The 10,514-nt window shown below is 45.2% G+C and overlaps 2 long non-coding RNA genes across 5 annotated transcripts in view; both read left to right on the forward strand.

The window, feature by feature from the left end:
- LOC311350735 overlaps positions 1-10,501 on the forward strand; it is a 33,380-nt gene extending 22,879 nt beyond the window's left edge. Inside the window, exon 3 of one of the 2 annotated variants that reach the window (XR_014636687.1) lies at positions 10,385-10,501. This is a non-coding gene — a long non-coding RNA (uncharacterized lncRNA). Of the gene's footprint in view, positions 1-9,986; positions 10,098-10,384 lie in introns of those variants that run through there. The other variant, XR_014636688.1, reaches the window with a different exon arrangement.
- Positions 1,651-5,401, forward strand: LOC311350730. 3 transcript variants are annotated; one of them, XR_014636683.1, is made up of 5 exons: positions 2,355-2,760; positions 2,948-3,054; positions 3,302-3,430; positions 3,690-3,754; positions 4,997-5,388. It is a non-coding gene; the product is annotated as an uncharacterized lncRNA (long non-coding RNA). The 3 variants fall into 3 exon arrangements; XR_014636684.1 differs by having other exon boundaries at positions 2,362-2,760; positions 3,302-3,399; positions 4,997-5,383; XR_014636682.1 differs by lacking the exon at positions 2,948-3,054 and having other exon boundaries at positions 1,651-2,760; positions 3,302-3,399; positions 4,997-5,401.
- Positions 10,502-10,514: the final 13 nt, after the last annotated feature.

A 10,514-nucleotide genomic window follows, 5' to 3' on the forward strand; every position in this document is an offset into this window, starting at 1 on the left:
CTCCACTGTTCAATCCGTCAAACCCACCACTGGTGTCTCCTCTCTCAAAGACCTACAAACCCACCGCAGGTCTGTCAAAACCTCCACTGGTCTCACCTCTCTCTGAAAGACCTACAAACCCTCCACTGGTCTCTCCGTCAAACCCACCACTGGTCTCTACTCTCTCAAAGACCTACAAACCCACTGCTGGTCTCTCTGTCAAAACCTCCACTGGTCTCTCCTCTCTCAAAGACCTACAAACCCAACACTAGGCGGTCCTTCTCGCTACTCCTATCCAACCCTGGGCCTGTCCTCTGCCTCATCAGTTTGCATCTGAAGGATACTCACTCAGGAAACCACTGTTCTGTCAGACGTCCATTCAGGGACGGGAGTCAACCTCGTTTATGTTTTGGAGACACCTTGCGCTCCATCAATCACCAACGTCGGACAATACCGGAAAGAGTTCTGAGAATTTTGGACACAATTTGAATCTGACACCTCAGGTAGGTATTATGGCTTATTTTACAGTACCTTGTTTGGCTTTGTATTCCTTTCAGTATTGTAATCCTTTGTGTATAATGCACAATCTAATAACTGAAAATAAAGGGGGGTTATCTTTAACCTGGTACGGGGCAATCTTTAACCTGGCATGGGGCACTAAGTGTGAGGGGCAATCTTTAACCTGGCCTGGGTCACTACATATGAGAGAGGCAATCTTTGCATGTCATGGGGTACTGTGTGTGAGGGGCAGTCTTTGCCTATGCACGGGGCACTACAGTGTGAGTGGTGATCTTTAACCTTGCATGTGGCACTAAGTGTGAGGGGGCAATCGTTGCCCTGGCATGGGGCACTAAGTGTGAGACGGGCAATCTTTGCATTGCATGGGGCAATACTTCATGTGAGGGGCAATCGTTGCCCTGGCATGGGGCACTGTGTGAGAGGGGCAATCGTTGCCCTGGCATGGGGCACTATGTGTGAGAGGGGCACTCGTTGCCCTGGCATGGGGCACTATGTGTGAGAGGGGCAATCGTTGCCCTGGCAAGGGGCACTCGGTGTGAGAGGGGCAATCGTTGCCCTGGCAAGGGGCACTATGTGTGAGAGGGGCAATAGTTGCCCTGGCATGGGGCACTATGTGTGAGAGGGGCAATCGTTGCCCTGACACGGGGCACTATGTGTGAGAGGGGCAATAGTTGCCCTGGCATGGGGCACTATGTGTGAGAGGGGCAATCGTTGCCCTGGCAAGGGGCACTCAGTGTGAGAGGGGCAATCGTTGCCCTGGCAAGGGGCACTCAGTGTGAGAGGGGCAATCGTTGCCCTGGCAAGGGGTACTCTGTGTGAGAGGGGCATTCTTTAACCTGGTACTGGGCACTACATGTGTGAGGGGCAATCTTTCTACTTCTACTTGGCTTGTATTACATTAACATTTAAATTTTCAGCTATAGCAGGACGCTACTCTTCCTGAAACACCCTTAAGTGTCTTTTGGTCGGACTTTTCTGGATGACTCAAGTCTGTGGCCTAAATCAAAGAAATAACAAAGTGGGTGTTCAATACAGCAAGAGCCTGGAGCGATCTAGCATCTGGATCTCAATTTGACCGTTCTACACACTGGACAGGATGACTTGATTGTCATGTAGCTTGGACTCCGGTGTGACTGAATCATGCAAACAATGGCTACTTGGTACAATGGATGATGGACTAACGGCATTCCGAATGGACAGAATCGGATGAGAAACCAACCAACTGACTGAAGATGAAAGATGAACCAGTCTGCGACGTGGCTTCCCTACCTAACCTCAACATGATGGACTGCTGGCAAGCCCTCTGGTTCTCCTGTACTCCTGCCCTGAGATCCAAGTCTTTTCTTTCTCTGGCTGAATTGTAACGACGAGGCTAGTTGGACCTGGGAGATGGGTCCCCCTTGAATCGGAAACCATCTTGGAAACATCCCAACTAGCATCCCTGTCGAGCTGCAGTTGTGCTCTTCTTCAGTGGAGGTGGAAGTGGAGGTGAAGAAAGCCTCACTGGGGCTTCAAGGTCTATGAAGAGGAACGTTGAAATGTGCTCCATGATTCTCTCATGTAAGAGCTGGGTTGTATTCTAGTCGCCGAGAGGGGGAGCCTCACAGCCTACCCGTTGGCGTTTCTCCTTGGGGAGTCCCTGTCACTGTCTTGACGGACGTTCCAGGTCATGTAACTGATGTCACGACAGCCTTTTGAAAACTTGGTTTCTCCTGAGGGGGAACGGCTACAGAACTGTAGGCGTCAGATGGCACAGTATCCCAGCATGCATCTCTGGTCAATCAGATCACACCCTGATCAGTAAGGCAACGCTCATGCGATGTGCATGCAATGTTTCAGAGAGTAGTAAGGAAGTAGACAAAAGGCATGAGAAGTTTGTTATTTTGTACTGTTGTCAGCCTTGTTTATGGGTGGGAATTATTTGCTAAATGGGGGGGATATGAAATGTATAGTCAATTATTTGTACATGAACCAACAGCAACAAACTACTAGATCTGCTCAAGGTAAGTCTGTTGGCTGTATTTTGCAACGAGACGACCAAAGCACCCCAAGATCTCCATCGTCATTCCAGCTCAAGGTAAGGGGGTTCTGCGTGGGGGTTGGTAGTTAGATTCAAGACCGCTATGTGCACGGGTCTATAAAGATGCTGTCTGACTTCACAGGATCTCCAGGACCAGGGTGGACCAGAGGCTGAGGACCAGCAGGTGACCAGATCCCCAAGACCAGGCATGGGAGACCAGAGACCAGATCCCGTTGGACCAGGTATGGGGCACCAGGGATGATGATGATGATGATGATGATACAACATTGGATTTGTATAGCGCTTTTCTCAAACTCAAAGCACTTAATTAGACTGTAGGGTAACTAGATCCCCTAGACCAGGCCTGGGGCACCAGGGTAGACTACTAGAGGCTGGGGACCAGCAGCTAACTTGATCTCCCTGGACCAGGCACGGGGTACCAGGCTAGACCGGAGGCTGGGGACCGGTGGGTATCCAGATCCCCCTGGACCAGGAATGGGAGACCGGAGGATATAGACCTGATCCAGCTGGACCAGGTATGGGGCACCAGGGTGGACTGTAGGGTAACTAGATCCACTAGAGCAGGCCTGGGGCACCAGGGTGGACTGTAAGGTAACTAGATCCCCTAGAGCAGGCCTGGGGCACCAGGGTGGACTGTAGGGTAACTAGATCCCCTAGAGCAGGCCTGGGGCACCAGGGTGGACTGTAGGAGCTGGGGACCAGCAGCTAACCAGATCCCCCCCCCCCCCCCCCCCCCCCCCGGACCATATCCCTCTCGTTCAGGCATGGGGTACCAGGCTGGACCGGAGGCTGGGGAGCAGAGGGTATCCAGATCCCCCTGGACCAGGAATGGGGCACCAGGCTGGACCGGAGAACGGAGGGTAACCATCACCAAGCACTTGACACCTGGAGGTTCTTTTTAATTATTTGATCCTTTTAATTAACGATCGTAGAGGGTGTTAATTAATTTTTCCTTCAGATTTTTCATTCTGTGAATTTTAGCCAAAGCTGTGATTTGAGGTAATTAAGGTCACATCAGCTGCTACTATTACTGTAGTTTATCCAGCATACATCTAGGTGGACACTAAAACACAACTAAAACATAACAGCTGGTCACACTCACACCTGGTGACGTAACATCACCCTTTTAATGTGTTTGTATTGTGAACAGATGAAGCTGACGACCCACCAGGAGCGAGACGAGGACTACGATGGGACTGCTCAAGTCTTTGGAAGGTTAACAGCTTTTTTACATCGTTTCACCACCAGAGCTATGCTGTTAAATTCACAGAATGTTTTACTATAGTCCTGAATTACAAATTCCCAGGTGTGCATGTTTCATGTTGAAGTTTAAAATATGAAATTTATCTTCTAGTCTATCTTCTACTTTCAAGACAGCGCTTTGATTCTGAATTATTTAAACGAGGTGTCCAAAGAATAAAAAACTACTAACAGTTTAGAATTCTCAAAAGTATTTTCTTTAAGTATAATTATTTACAATTTCAACACACATTGTATTAACTAAAAAAATCGTGGACAAAATGATCAGGAACCCTGGGCTGAGGAGAGCTGATGGAGGAGCCACCTATCTGGAGGGAGACCCAGAATGTGGTTAGCCTCCTAGCTGGACACCATTAGCCTCATAGCTGGACATTGTTAGCCTCCTAGCATAATTTATATTGTTAGCGTCATAGCATAATGGATATCGTTTACCTCATAGCGTTATCTATATTGTTAGCCTCATAGTATAATTGAGATTGTAGCATAATAGCATAATTGATTTCATTAACCTCATAGCATAATAAATATCAGTAGCCTCAAAGCATAATCAACATTGTTAGCCTAATGGCATCATTTATATCATTAGCCTCAAAGCATAATGGATATCGTTAGCCTTTTAGCATAATGGATATAAGCCTCATAGGCCTCAGAGGGTAATCGACAACGGTAGCCCCACAGCATAATCTACATCGGTAGTCCCATAGCGTTATCAACATTGTTGGCCTCCTGGCATAATTTATATTGTTAGCTTCATAGCATAATGGATATCGTTTACCTCATAGCGTTATCTGTATAGTTAGCCTCATAGTATAATTGATATTGTAGCATAATAGCACAATTGATTTCATTAGCCTCATAGCATAATTGATTTCATTAGCCTCATAGCATATCATATCGTTAGCCTCATAGCATAATTGATTTCATTAGCCTCATAGCATAATCATATCGTTAGCCTCATAGCATAATTGATTTCGTTAGCCTCAAATCATAATCAATATCGTTAACCTCAGTGTTATCTAGATCGTTAGCCTCATAGTATAATTGATATTGTAGCATAATAGCATAATTGATATCATTAGCCTCATAGCGTAATCGTCATCGGTAGCTTCATAGCGTAATGGACATCGTTGGCCTATGGCTAACAACATAGATTATGCTACAAGGCTAACGATTTGTGTTTTTCCTCCAACATTTCAGTGACCCACCGACGGCGCCTCATCAGAGCTGGACGGTGGAGACTTCGGATTCAACGTCTACCTCGCAGGACGTGACTTAAGTCACAGGTTGTCAAGGGTTCCTTGTTCTTACGAGGGTTCCTGGTTCTTTCGAGGGTTCCTTCATGGGTTCCTCATGGTTCAGTGTTAGGGACAGAGTTAGGGTCAGATGGTCTCACGATGAACCAATGGTTTTTGAATCCCATTCCAGAATTGTTTCACTGTGCGCACAGTTGTTGAAATGTATAATGATGTTTTATGATATAAAATAATTTAAAACTACCTATTTGTGTGGCTTGTTGTGCGGTAATTTTTATTATACACATGCCTGTTACCCTAATAAGGTAAGGTAACCTCCCCCCTCCCCTATCCCTCCTCCCCATACCCTAACCTCCCCCTCCCCTATACCCAGCCCCTTCCCTATACCATATCCTCCCCCTTCCCTATACCCTAACCTCCCCCTCCCCTATACCCTATCCTCCTTCCTCCCCTTTACCCTCACCTCCACTCTATCCTCACCTCCTCCACCCTTCCATATACCATAACCTCCCCCCTTCCCTATCCCCTCACCTCCCCGCTACCCTAATCTCCCTCCTCCCCTATCCTCCCCCTTCCCTATACCCTCAGCTCCTCTACCCTAACCTCCCCATACCCTAACCTCCCCCCTCCCGTATACCCTCCCCTCTGTCCTAACCTCCCTCCTCTATCCTCCCCTATACCCTATCCTCCCCCTCACCTCCTCCCTCCCCCCTCTCCTAACCTCCCCCCTCCTCTATACCCTTACCTTCCCTATACCCTAACCTCCCCCCTCCTCTATACCCTTACCGCCCCCTCCCCTATAACCTCTCCTCCCGCCCTTACCTCCCCCCCTCCCTATACCCTAACCTCTTCACTCCCCTATACCCTAATCTCCCTCCTCCCCTATACCCTCACCTCCCCTCTATCCTAACCTCTTCCCTCCCCTACCCTCCCCCCTCCCCTATACCCTCACCTCCCCTCTATAAGTATTTGGCAACGCTGTCAATAAGTAGGACTCTGTCAGAAGCGTGTGATGTGGAGAACAATCTATCTTTTCTTTCTTTTTCTTTTTTCTTTAAAAAAAAAATATATATATATATATAGGTTTGTTTGAAATGTTCAATCTCAAGTGCAATGCCAATTGCAACCTCATGCATACAAAGTCAATTATTCCTCTTGGCAATATTTACTAATTGACTTACTAATATGTGTTATGTAAATGAGTTTGGCTGCCAGTCAGGAGAAGGCCTCACCAGGAAATAGCTGTTGCTGGAACCGCCCTAACGACCGACTGACACCATGAGACACATCTTCATCAGGGAGAAACTGACGCCAGCCTTAAGATACAGACCAGCACATAGGAATCAGACAGCATGGACCTGCCACCCTTATGGACCCTTTATCACATTATTGAATACATTCAGTTAATAATCAGTGGAACAACTTAATAATGAGCAGTGAAGACAGTGAAGTAGCTGAGATCTAAACCGGTATAAACCTGTACTGTTTTAACCTGTTTAAAATGCTTTTCCAATGAAAACACATTAAAGTGAAGGTCAGCCACCATCTCGCTGTGTTTGAGATCAACAGAGTGATGGTATGAATGGAGGCGCGGCCGCCACAGGTTTGGTATGAGGAAGAAGACGTCTGGTAAGAATTTGATCTTTGTGAGATTGTACTGATCACCTGGAACACTGGAGAGGCCTTCTCTAGGTCACGTGTTTCTATTCTCTACATTATCTACATTTCTCTCCATGGAAATCATGGGAACACTTTACAATAAGGTACATTAATACATTAAATACCTTAATAATAAAACATTAACCATGAATTTACATTAGTTAATGCAGTCATAAACAGTTAATGAATAGTAATCATTTCATAATGGTGTTCATGTTTACTAATAGTGTCCCTGTGAACTAAATACACATGTTAACCGTATTGTTTCCCATGCTGATAGTGTATAATACTGGTTATTACTGCATTCACTAATGTTAATGAATGTTTCATTAATGTATGGTAAAGTGTTCATGAATTCCTGGTATTTATTTTCTGTAACTGAGGAGGACGTGTGAGGCGATGCATCAGAGTGTCTCTACCTGCTGTTTGAACCATCAAGTGTCTCTTTGTATTTCTCTGAGCTTCTAGACATCACAGCTCTGTCCATCGTTCCTATTTTAATAAAGTGGTTATTCTTCATCACTGAGTGAAGTTATGGAACAGCAGCCTATAAGAGGTTAAAGAGGTTAGTCTGACAGGAGTTTAAACTGGGAGGGGAACTGGACCAACTGGTTGGTTCACATCATCCTTTCCTTGTTGTTGTGTTGGACGGTTTGGTGCTGAGCTCTTCATCACAGCAGGGAGAAGACGAGGTACTGTAGTCACCACGCTCCGTCATATCATAATTCATAGGTTATATTTATGAAAACATAATGTAATGTAATGTAATGTTACTGCTTTGTAAACTTTGGTCTACTTGACACTTCTCACATTGTTAATTAATTGGTTCGTATGTCGACATTTTCTTGCATGAAAAATGTATTCATCTTTATTCAAACTATTTATCAAATAAGGATTTGAATATTATGTTTAATATCATTAATACTATTACGACTTACGAATAATTATAATACATTTATAAGTATTTTGTTTCAATTGTATTGTTATTATGATATCTGTTACAATTATTATTATTATTATTGAGTCATTATTATATATGTTTATATTATTATTATTATTATTAATAATATTATAATGATCATTTCAATTGTATTATTAATCTCATTGTCAGTATTGTCTTTGTGCGTGAGGAAGAGGGCCAGATCTGGGGATGGGGGTGTGGTCTAAACGTCAAGAGGAAGTCAGTAAAGCCATTTTTACCTACAAGCTCCACAAGAGGCCTAAGTCATTTGAATGAGAGGCGAAATGTATCCTATTTTTATGAAATGCCAGTGTTTCTCAACCAAATGACTTGGGGTTCAAATTAGTTTATTAGAGTATAGATGCAGACAAAAGACAATTTGGATGGATGTGTAGGCCATCTATCTTTTGAAAATTGCACAAGTTCAAGTTTATTTTGTAGGTTATACTGCAGCATACAGTACAATGTGCATTGACATTCAGTAAGTCAGTAAAAAAAATATAACAAAAAAATACAGAGAGAGAGAGAGAAAGAGAGAGAGAGGGAGACAGGGGGGGAGGGAGAGAGAGAGAGAGAGAGAGAGAGAGAGAGAGAGAGAGAGGGGGGAGACAGGGGGGGAGGGAGAGAGAGAGAGAGAGAGAGAGAGAGAGAGAGAGGGAGAGAGAGGGAGACAGGGGGGGAGGGAGAGAGAGAGAGAGAGAGAGAATATGTAGTCCATTGTAGTTCTGTACTCCCAGTTGACACCTGAGTTTTTGCCATTTAGGCCGACAGGCTGTGCTTCCAGGACAAGCCAGACAAGACAAGACAAGACAAGACATGCCAGTGTTTCTCAACCAATGACTTGGGGTTCAAATGAGTTTATTACAGTATAGATGCAGACAAAGGACAATTTGGATGGATGTGTAGGCCATCTATCATCTATCTGTCTGTGTGTCTGTGTGTCTGTGTGTCTGTCTGTCTGTCTAGCTGTCTGTGTGTCTGTCTAGCTGTCTATCTGTCTGTGTGTCTATATATCTATCTATATCTACCTATAGATATCAATCTTATTCACTTCAGAATGTCCCCTTGCGACCTCTGCTGACAGAAAAAGAGAATTGCATCCTTGGACAAAAAACAATTACACAGGAATACATCAAAAATGCTCTATAATAGCTTATCCCCGTCTGATTTAGAAAATGTATGAACACAGGGTGGTACAACAGACATATTTTGGGAAAGTCAAGAAAGTAGGGATTTGGACCGACCACCCCCCCTCGTGCCTCAATGGTTGAAAAAGCGCACTAAAGTGCCCTCAATAGTGAAGAAAATGAGAGGAAGGGCCTTATTGGCTGCCCTTTACACAAGCAAAAAATGATTGGGTGCCCTCTAGGGTGCCCCTTCATACAATAAGTGATGATGATGTGCCCTCTAGAGCAACGTGCCTTAATGAGGGCCCTGCTAGTGCCCCTCTGCCCGTCCGGTGCCTCCATGGTTGAAGAAGTGTTGCTAAAGTGCCCTCTACAGGGGTGACAACGAGAGGAAGGGCCTTATTGGCTGCCCTTTACACGTGGAAAAACATATTGAGCGCCCTCTAGTGGCGCGTTTCCACTACTAAGCTCCGACTGCTAAGCTCCCAAATCATAGCTTTGTCATGGACATTATCACGCCTGGGTGTGTGTTTGTGGAACAAATGTTAGTAGTTCCCTCTGTGTTTTACTTAATGAAGGTGTTTGTGGAATAAACATTGTAAAGGTTTTATAGTTCCCTGTGTGGTTTTATCATAGAGGTGTGGTTATCATTTTAATTGTCAGTACCATGTCATTAATTACTTTGATCTGGATCTCCTCATAATAACGTAGTGCTAATCTTAATGAGGGCGAGGACTATTTCATCATACATGATGCCTCATAGCTTTTTGCGCTCTGGTGGGGCCTCATGTTGTGCAGAATGTGCCCTTTTTATTTTTTCGCCCCTGCCCTTCAAACTGTCTGAGTCCACCACTGATAAGCAGGTTCTATAAAAGCAGGGAATAACCAAACACTGAATGACCAGAGGAACAATATGTAGTTGTGTTTGTGTCCAGGTCTCCAGTCTACTATGGATGAGGAGAGAGAGGAGAGAGAGGAGGGGGGTCCTACCTCTAAGACCACTCTGTCTGGGGAACATGGCCGCCAGAGCAAAGCTAAGAGGTAAGAAGAGGATCTCTCACTGTCTGTGACTGTTGTCCATCTCAGAGCTCTGCAGTGAACCATCATTAGTCTGAGTAAAAGCTGTGAGTGTGTGTGTGTGTGTGTGTGTGTGTGTGTGTGTGTGTGTGTGTGTGTGTGTGTTGAAGCCCAGAGCAGCAGCAGAGAGCAGACTCCCCTGGACCCAGCTGTGTCTCCATGAAGAGTGACCACTCTATGGGTCTACCTGTTAGGTTTAAAGGTGGACGCCCCTCCAGAGAGGAGAGGTAGGAGTTTCAAACAGACGATGGAAACAGACCACTTGATATCAGACTCTACTGATCAGATGCAACAAGGCAGGAGAAAATTAAATGTTGTGGACCTTCAAACTCTGTTGATTCAGTGTTGTCTCTCTGGACATCCAATAATCAGAGTGTTCTTAATAGTGATGTTCCCCTGCTCTTTTTTTTTGTGTGTGTGTGTGTGTGTGTGTGTGTGTGTGTGTGTGTGTGTGTGTGTGTGTGTGTGTGTGTGTGTGTGTGTGTGTGTGTGTGTGTGTGTGTTGAAGCCCAGAGCAGCAGGAGGGAGCAGACTCCTCTGGACCCAGCTGTGTCTCCATGAAGAGTGACCGCTCTATGAATCGTCCTCCTAACTTTAAAGATGGACGCCCCTCCAGAGAGGAGAGGTAGGAGTTTCAA

This window comes from Micromesistius poutassou (genome assembly GCF_964030765.1).
Source record: "Micromesistius poutassou genome assembly, chromosome: 7".
Lineage (NCBI taxonomy): Eukaryota > Metazoa > Chordata > Actinopteri > Gadiformes > Gadidae > Micromesistius > Micromesistius poutassou.